We start from the raw sequence: 8,799 nt of genomic DNA, 5'->3' as shown, positions 1-8,799 counted from the left end.
CCACTCTTTGTTTCTCTCTCTCTCTCTCTCTCTCTCTCTCTCTCTCTCTCTCTCTCTCTCTCTCTCTCTCAGTGAACACACACACTGGCCATTTTTCACCTCTCATGGATGTGTAATGCTCCGAACAGTAAGTGCGAGTCTCCGGAGTGTTTAAGGCCAGACCTGGCTGCCATGCGGGGAAGGGACGGTCCAGTGGAGTATGGGATCTGCCTGCAGATGCACTAGCCGCTGTCAGTCGACTGCTCCTCATGCTGGGGCGGGTCAAACCCTGCACTCACTAACAACCTGACCATCTGTCATCTCTTGTGCTAAGCCACACTTACAGCTCACAGGTGTGACTGGACAAATTGAACACACTGTTATATCTCTATTGATAAAAAGGATACGGCTGATTATGTCTAAAGTCCCTTCAAAAGGGATATCACGCCACAAAAATTAATATTGACATCGTTTACTCCCGCTGATGTAGTCTGAAAACTGATATTCGTTCATCTGTGTAACAAAAGAAGATATAATGTCTCAAATTGTTTTATTTTTTTCGGTAACACTTTAGTATAGGGACCAATTCTCACTATTAACTAGTTTGCACCGTATTAACTAGTATGCTTATTAGCATGCCTATTATTAACATATTGGTTGTTTATTAGTACGTATAAAGCACATATTCTGCATGACCATATTCTACATCCCTAATCCTAAACTTAACAACTACCTTACTAACTATTTATAAGCAGCAAATTAGTAGCTAATTGCGGCAAAAGTCGTAGTTAATGGTTTGTTAATAGCAAAAAATGGACCTTAAAATAAAGTGTGACCTTTTTTCTTTATACACTGGAAGTCAATGGTCACCAAAATGGTTTGGTTACCAATGTTCTTCAAAATATCTTCTTTTGTGGTGCAAAATCTTTAAAATTCTTAAGACTGCAGTTCAATAATATACATTTAAAATCAGACCAATCAAACAATGCTAGACACCAAAAAATAACAAACTTTTGCCGTTTTAGTCCAAATCACTCTAGAAAACTGCATTTTTAGGGTGGTCAGCTTGTGCAAATTCATGATTGGTTCTATTAAATGAAAGCTGCCATATTAAGTGTTGCATTTTTTTATTAATTACATGTTTTTCTCAATTAATTTTTCTGACTTGTGTCTGCAGTCAACTGCAGGATATACTGTAATGAAAGCTTGAAATGTAGAGGGCACAAAATTATACTGAAATATAAATACAGGTTAAGTCCAATTCAGGAAAAAAATGACCCTGAGCTGGTTCTTTTTAATGAAATTGTCAAAAAGACTCACAAATCAGTCTCAAACTCATATGTTATCATTTTGAACCTGTCCAACAACTTTAAAGAACCAATCAGGGCCGAGTTTCCCAAAAGCATAATAAGATTAACATAGAAACAACCTAGTCTCACAAAGCTTAGCCTGAACTAATTTAATGATTTGTAATATCTGACTCAATCACTAAACCATTACTTTCAATCAAGAGCCACTCAAAATTAACAGAGAACTGCGACTATACTAAAAGAAGTGTTGTTAAGCTACCAGAATCACTAAGTATCATCTGAATTCAGAGTGTAAATGCCAATGATTATACCATTGATAAAACACAGGATATTGTAGAGAGAAGAAGTGTGAGATTGTGTAAAGATCTAAAGGATAATTGTGCCGTTAGGCCCATCAGTCTTTCATGTTTCCTTTCCCTGCTGCCCATGCCAGCTCTTTTACAAACTAATACCAGTTCACCCATTTTCTCCTCTCTCACCTCTGGACAGTTCCCCCCGCCCCCATTCAATCTCCCTATCTTCCCGCCGCAGCCCTCTGAAATACCCGCCACGGCCGCACAGCAGATCATGCCAGCGCAAAAGCCGTAGCCCCGTCCTTATTACAGCGGCTTCCACAGCGCTCTAATCACTGCCACCAGACCCGGCACAGAGAGAGAGAGAAAGAGAGAGCGAGCGTTCGCTAATGGCCAGGGTCTATGTGTCCGCGACGGCTGCTGTGTTAACTAGCTTTTCTGCCTGTTTTGGTGGATTCGGGCGACGCAGGAGTGTCTCTCCAGGGGCCAGAGGCGACCGTATTCCTCCCTTGACACACAATGATAACCAATGCTCTCGCAGGACCAGTGCTGCCCTGCACACACACATACACACGCACACAAAATCCAACATCAAACGGACTGTGGATAAAGCTGGTCTTTCCCCCAGCCAGTCTGCTTTTTTTATTTCTCCCCTCTGTGAAGGAGAGGAAATTGTTGGCTAAGCTGTCTTTTGTCGGGGCGTTTCAGAGGCACAGTCTAAACACTGGTCCCTCATTTCACATCTCCGGTATACCATTTAGGACGCAGTTTGTGCATTCAGTGGAAAAGTTATGACCCCTAACCAGGTGTTCCTGTGATGTTTTCCTTCCTTATGATATTGTATACTGTATTCGCCCCATTCCTCACTTCACAACCGGCATTGTGAGTTTTTTTTTTTTTCAGTCGGGAGTCTCACGGATAGCACTAGCATTATCCAGTCCAGGACCACACAATCTCTGTGAGTCTGACTATCAAAGCCATTCCTTGGAGGCCATGGATTCGACTGCTATGGTCTTGGCAGTCGCATATGGAAATGTTGCCTAGCTGTATACTGAGGGATACACTAGAGCTGTCATCAACACACGTCACCAAAGGTTGTTGCTGTTGTTAGATGCATTTTAAAGCTTTCCTTTGAGCCTGGCTCCCTTTAAACTTTGACAATTTGATGGAAAAACAATGACTGATAATCTTGTAGATGACATGATTGGCCAGTTGAAAATTTTAAACACAAATGTGGGAAGCACAGATTGGTCTGTTAAAGCTACAGCGGTAGTCTAGTTCATTGAGAAAAATTATTTGAAAAGAATTCACTTGTTCTTACCAAAGATGCATTTATTTAGTCAAAAAATGTGTAATATTCTAAAATATTATTACAATTTAAAAGAACTCTATTCTAATTGAATATTCTTTAAACTGCAATTTATTCCTGTGGTGGCAAAGCTGATTTTTTTATATAATGTCATATGTGATCAGTGCATGCAGCCTTGCAGAATTAAACCATTCCTTAAAAAAAAGCTAAACTACATCATCATTGCAGCTAATAAATACATATAAAAATATAAATCGATTTCCAAAAATGTCCAACTTCTATTAAAATATGTTTGCAAATATTTGTAACAGGTGCTCAATGGTGTGAATGCTGTGAGTGACAGCACTTCCGGTGGCTTTCTACACAGACAGATGATCAAACAGAAGGCCTTTAATGCAACTCCATCCAGAAATAAGAGCATCATGACAAAATATGACAAGAAGATGAGTCACTGTTTCCGGACCCACCGATCACTCTGAACTTCAAAAATATAAATCTTGTATGCTATCTAAACAATGTTTTAGGATAAAAAAATAATAAAATGAAGCAATGCTCAGCTGACTGTAAGCATAGTGTCTGTTGTACGCAGACAGCCAGTGGACGTCTGTCGTGAAACATTCAACAAGATTACCAAGCAAAACTCACAGTCTGTTATTATAAACTGAAAACAGTTATTTCTTCTCAAACAAAACATTAAATAAATACTTATTTGAAAAATATTACACCATTTTAAATAATATCATGAAAGCTCTCCATTGAACATAAACAAGTAGGTCCTTTAGTCCTGCATCAGTCACTCGCCGGGCATCTGTGACAGCGAGGGGTCCAAGGTGAGGTCAGGGTGGTTTCCTTTAACCCTGGACTAACGCCGCCCAACCGCAGTCAGCCAACACATCATTAGGTTCAGATTATGAACGAATATGGCTTCGGCTCCAATTTGTCAATATGTGAATTCGATGATGACAGATAATCCGTATGTGCATTTTCACACTACTCGGGTGATTTATGCATTGTGTCGAAAGGAAGAGCTATGTTTGTCCTTCAGCATTCTCATTTATATAAGGTTATACAGTGCTGATATTATATACCATAATATATATAAGCGTGAATGTACATATATGTTTTTGTGCCTTCTATACTGAATGGTAGTGAAGGCAGATGGGAAAATAAAGGGGGAAAAAGAGGGTGTGCAATCAAGACATGACAGTCTGGACTTAAACCTACATTCCCATGGGAACACTATGGCCCTTTTACCACCTGTTTATCACCATACAGCAGAAGACCAGTAATAGAAAAGACTGAATAAATTGGATATGACAGATTAAATCCTGGTCATATGCACACAAAAAGTGCAAACAGAAAGCACACAGAAAATGCCCACACATAAAGGAAAAAAGCTGCTTTTTGATACAATATTGAGGGTGTTTGTTGAACAGGTTGGAAAAAAAAATCTCATTCATTTTCTCTGAAATTTATTTTTTGCAATAATGTACAAATCTTTCAAGGAAGACAACTGTGAGCTCTGAGGATGTTAAGCGATGGTAAATACTTCAGTAGAAGTACACATGTCAATATTTTTAACAAACTTCTAATATATTGTACTTTTGTTCTTATGAGTTTAAGTCAATAGTTTTATATCATACCATCATTGCTGATTTTATTACCTCATTTGCAATGCTTTATGGGATATAGCTTAGTGCCTCATAAAAAGATGCAGTCTTGTAGCTTTGTATTTGTCTGATTTTCCAAAACTTTTATCTTGGAATCAAATCATGCAACGTTGTGATTCATTTAGAGCTGGTTGTTTTGGTTTCAAGGTTTAAAACTCTTTCCTGAATTACTCCATACTGAAGAATTGCTTAAATCCCTGTGGAGAAAATAAATGAATATACTCCAGCTGTAAAAAAAAAAATATTGCTTGCCATGATTTTTCAATGAGCATTCTGTTCAATTCTGATTTTTTTTTCCACTGAGACTATGCTTATTTGCGGACCCCAGACAGACAAACGCCATTCTAGAGAATAAATGGTCATATATAAATATATATATTTGTGTGTGTGTGTGTGTGTGTAGCTTGGCAAAAACAGAATAAATAAATACATAAATACAAAATATATTTAATTAACTTAGTTTTAGTAACTATGAGTCACTCTTCTGACAATTTAACTGTAACTTAACTGGTTTACTGCCAAATATATAAGAACTGCCAGTCCAGTCCCCCAATGTGATAAAATGGATTCGATTTGGCACCATTTATGACATTCTTTGTTAGCATAAAACTATCATAATTTATTTTAGATGGTCATACACAACTGCTATAATATCACTATTGATTGCATATAAATGATTTACCTGTCAAGCACTTCTTATGCGCTTTTCACTGAAGGCTGTGAGAGCAATTTGAAAAGTAAAGAGCATTAAGTTATAGGTCCCTGTAAAGCGATACAGAGTCTTACTTTATGTCCTTTACACATTGGCTTTTGAATTGACAAAGAAGCCTCATACTTGCAATATAAACTTTGACAATGATGATTGTTTTTCCGGCTGTGCAATGGCATTTTATTGAACTCAGGAAGAGTTCACCTAAAAGCCATCACAAGCATTTACTACACAGATGCTAACTTCTATGTAGCTCATTCTGACAGGAGCATTCAACACAAAATCCTTCAACAAAAAAGCCAGAGTCTCATGCTGGGATGGAGTTAAGTAACATGCCAATTTTACGTTGAAATCAAGAAGCTTGGTAAAAAGCTCATTTCATGTTAGTGCTACGCTCTTTGCTAACATATGGATGAATGAAATCTGCATTCTCAAGCTGTGAACCTTTCTGACCATGTGGTTCACACATCTCATACTATTTTTCATTTGACATGCACCTCAGCAGGAAATTGTCATCATATCGAGAAATGGCACAGTAGTCAAACCTAATGGTGAAATCACACAAGCGCATACACACCGGAGAGTGAGAAAAGGAGAGAAAAAAGGTGGAGAGCTCGATTAACTGCCAGAAGATGTTGGTTTCTATTAGATTGTCATAGTAGTTGTGTAGTAGTAGTAAAGTACTTTATTGCAATATCAGGACATAAAAATAAGAATGGGCCACTGGCAAGACAGCTTCGGGACAGTTAAGAGAACTCCTCCCCAGTGTTTACTAGGGTTGTGACGGTGAGGACACTTCACTATTGTGGCCTTGAGAAAGACACTTAACCACGGGTTGATCCAGAGGGAATGTCCCTGTAAGTGTACTGTAAATCACATTGGATAGAAGTGATAGCTAAATGACAAATTAAGATGAGAGGAGGAGAGGAGGCAGATCTATGGTAGGGTTGTGACGGTGAGGAAATTTTCCCACCGGTTAACCGACGTGTGACAACACCAATAATACCGGTATCACCGTGGGGGCAGGGGCGTTTCCTCTTTTCTTCGCTTTCCTTCGCTTTTAAATAGCTTGCAAAAGCAGCGTGCACATTTTACTTTCACTTTCGAATTAGCGGCAATTCGGCAATATCGCGTTCATTATCGCAGATTGAATCGCCTGCGATAATGAACGAGATATTGCCTAATTGTCAGTGAACTACGGCTCTGTGTAGTAAATGCAGCTCCATGACAATGCGCATGACAATCGCATACGATTAATTGCACAGCCTTATATAATATATAACCAAATAAATGAGAAATGTAGAAAGTTTATTAGCAAAACGCATAAGAAATCTTGGAGGCACGGCATACACCTTGAGCAGCCGCGTTCAGTTTTTAATTGTAGTGTCTGTTCTTTTACTGAACTAAATGATTTTTATTACTATAAAAAAATCTAAACGACGGTGGGGGTCGGTGCCGCGGTGGGCAAGTGATATAACCGGTATTGTGGCTTAACAACGGTATCACCGTCAGCACCGTCTATCGCGGCAAGCCTAGTGTTTACTCTCTTATTGTCCAATAATTTGTTAATCATGTTATTTAATTTATTTGTGGAAAGAGCATTCTCATTCAAACCTATATTTTTCTTATATATTGCAAATATATATAGGAAACATGTTAAATTATTGAAAATTACAAACCTATTTTTCTAAAAACAAACGTTTTTTTTATTTTATTTCTTTTTTTGGAAGAAAATGTCAATCTATATGCAGTATGTTTTTCCTATACATTGCAGTAAATGTTGAAAGTAAAAATCTACTGGCAAGCAAAGCAAAGCAAAGCAAATGCCCTCTGTATGTGCATGTGAAATGGATTTCTTGGTGGCTTTGATCTCTCATATGTGTAAGACAGTAGACATCACAGCAAATATCCAGGCAGTGCAAAAACAGCATGACATAGAAATGTAAAGAATAAATACACTACACAACAGACAATCAACACTAAATAAGATTAGAATGTGTGCCTTTAAAATAATTATATTAAAGTTTGTGTGTACAACTCTGTGTAGATGTAGACTATGAAATTATGTGCATGACTACAGAGACGGCTTTAACATTGACTATGAATATACAATATGCTAAACTATTCAAGTGCAAAGTTCAGGTGTGTAGTGGAGAAATTCAATGTAACTAGCTATTACCAATACAGCTCAGTATGTAAACCGCCAATAAGAAACTATTCTTCAGTCTATCCTATGATGTCATTTGCAGAACAGTAGCTATACATTTACAGTTCTACATTCCTTTTTATATTTTAAAAAGATATTTTAAAAACCATCTACAAATAAAATAGCATGTTAACATATCATATACAGTATATATGTACTCTATTGGTTAGCATATGCCTACCATCCACTATTTTCCAAAGGAAAAAATATAGAAAATAAAAAATACAATCAAGCTCATATGTACTCCTACAACAACAACAAAAAACTCCTAAAATCCATTTTAAAGGCTTCATTTTGTTTCCAGGCTGTTCACAGGCTAAGGGTAACACTGTGTTCTCGCTTTAGTTGTCAGCTATGCTACACTGCTTGAGCAAACCGTCACAAGCAAGTCGAATGTGACACGCTGTTCTCTGTCTCACTGTCTGTATCTCTTTCTCTCTCACTCTCTGGCCGGTCATCCGAAGAGGAGGCAAACCTCACACTTTCTTCCCGTCCAGCACTCAACAACACACAAAAGAAAAAAAAATCTACACTGCAACACACAGTAAAGGCTAATGCGTGTCACTGCACACCCAAATGATAAAACAAAGAATGCACAGTTACACAAAAGGAATTATATAATAAAACACAATATATTATTATTTTAAATTCCTCTCTATATTTAGCTGTTAGATCCACACAAATGTGTGACAAAGAATCCTTAAAACGGCTAAAGATACAAGACATACTTTTCAAAAGGTAAGAGGTAAAGAACCTAAAGTATTCAAAGTAAACAACATCACCATTTCATATACACACTGTCCATCTGAATTAAAGTGAAGATATGGATGACACTCTTTAAGATGATGTCTTTTCATTTTTGACTCCCTGCCTCCTCATATAAAAGCAAGAATCTGAGGTACACCGTGACAGATAAGTGCCCCGTTTTAGGAATAAATAAAGAGCGAGGTGTACTTTTGAATAACGCATGTGAGAAAACGCAGTTCTAGACGCGTTAAGTGCCACTTAAATTCACGAAGCGCCGCAGTCGCCGGAGGATATTTGTTTCATCAAAATGAAATCAACCATTCAGTGAGAATCTAAACAACCAATCTGATGTCAAGCGCACAGAATAAAGAGTTTTAGCAAAGGTTAAAAAGCAGCGGCTGACAATACACCAGTCTTTATTCAAATACAACAATTAAAGAATTTGTATGCTGTTTGCATGTAGGCGTGAGTGTGTGCCGGTGTGGAAGTGAAAGTACGAGGCTCGTGTACTCACAGTTTGAGCTGTCAGGTCACTCAGGTCTGGTGCTGTATCACAGGCTCATCGTTTCACTGTTT

The 8,799-nt window shown here is 37.8% G+C and overlaps 1 protein-coding gene across 1 annotated transcript in view; it reads right to left on the bottom strand.

Moving 5' to 3' along the window:
* rbfox3a (RNA binding fox-1 homolog 3a) overlaps positions 1 to 8,778 on the bottom strand; it is a 451,725-nt gene extending 442,947 nt beyond the window's left edge. The window contains exon 1 of the mRNA XM_016504819.1: positions 8,738 to 8,778. The gene's annotated coding sequence lies outside the window, so the exon portion shown is untranslated. The remainder of the gene's footprint in view (positions 1 to 8,737) is intronic.
* Between the last annotated feature and the right edge of the window lie 21 nt (positions 8,779 to 8,799).

Source organism: Sinocyclocheilus anshuiensis, unplaced genomic scaffold, assembly GCF_001515605.1.
Source record: "Sinocyclocheilus anshuiensis isolate Anshui unplaced genomic scaffold, SAMN03320099.WGS_v1.1 scaffold190, whole genome shotgun sequence".
Lineage (NCBI taxonomy): Eukaryota > Metazoa > Chordata > Actinopteri > Cypriniformes > Cyprinidae > Sinocyclocheilus > Sinocyclocheilus anshuiensis.
The sequence above is the reverse complement of the archived record's forward strand: the minus strand, read 5'-3'. Positions and strand labels throughout refer to the sequence as shown.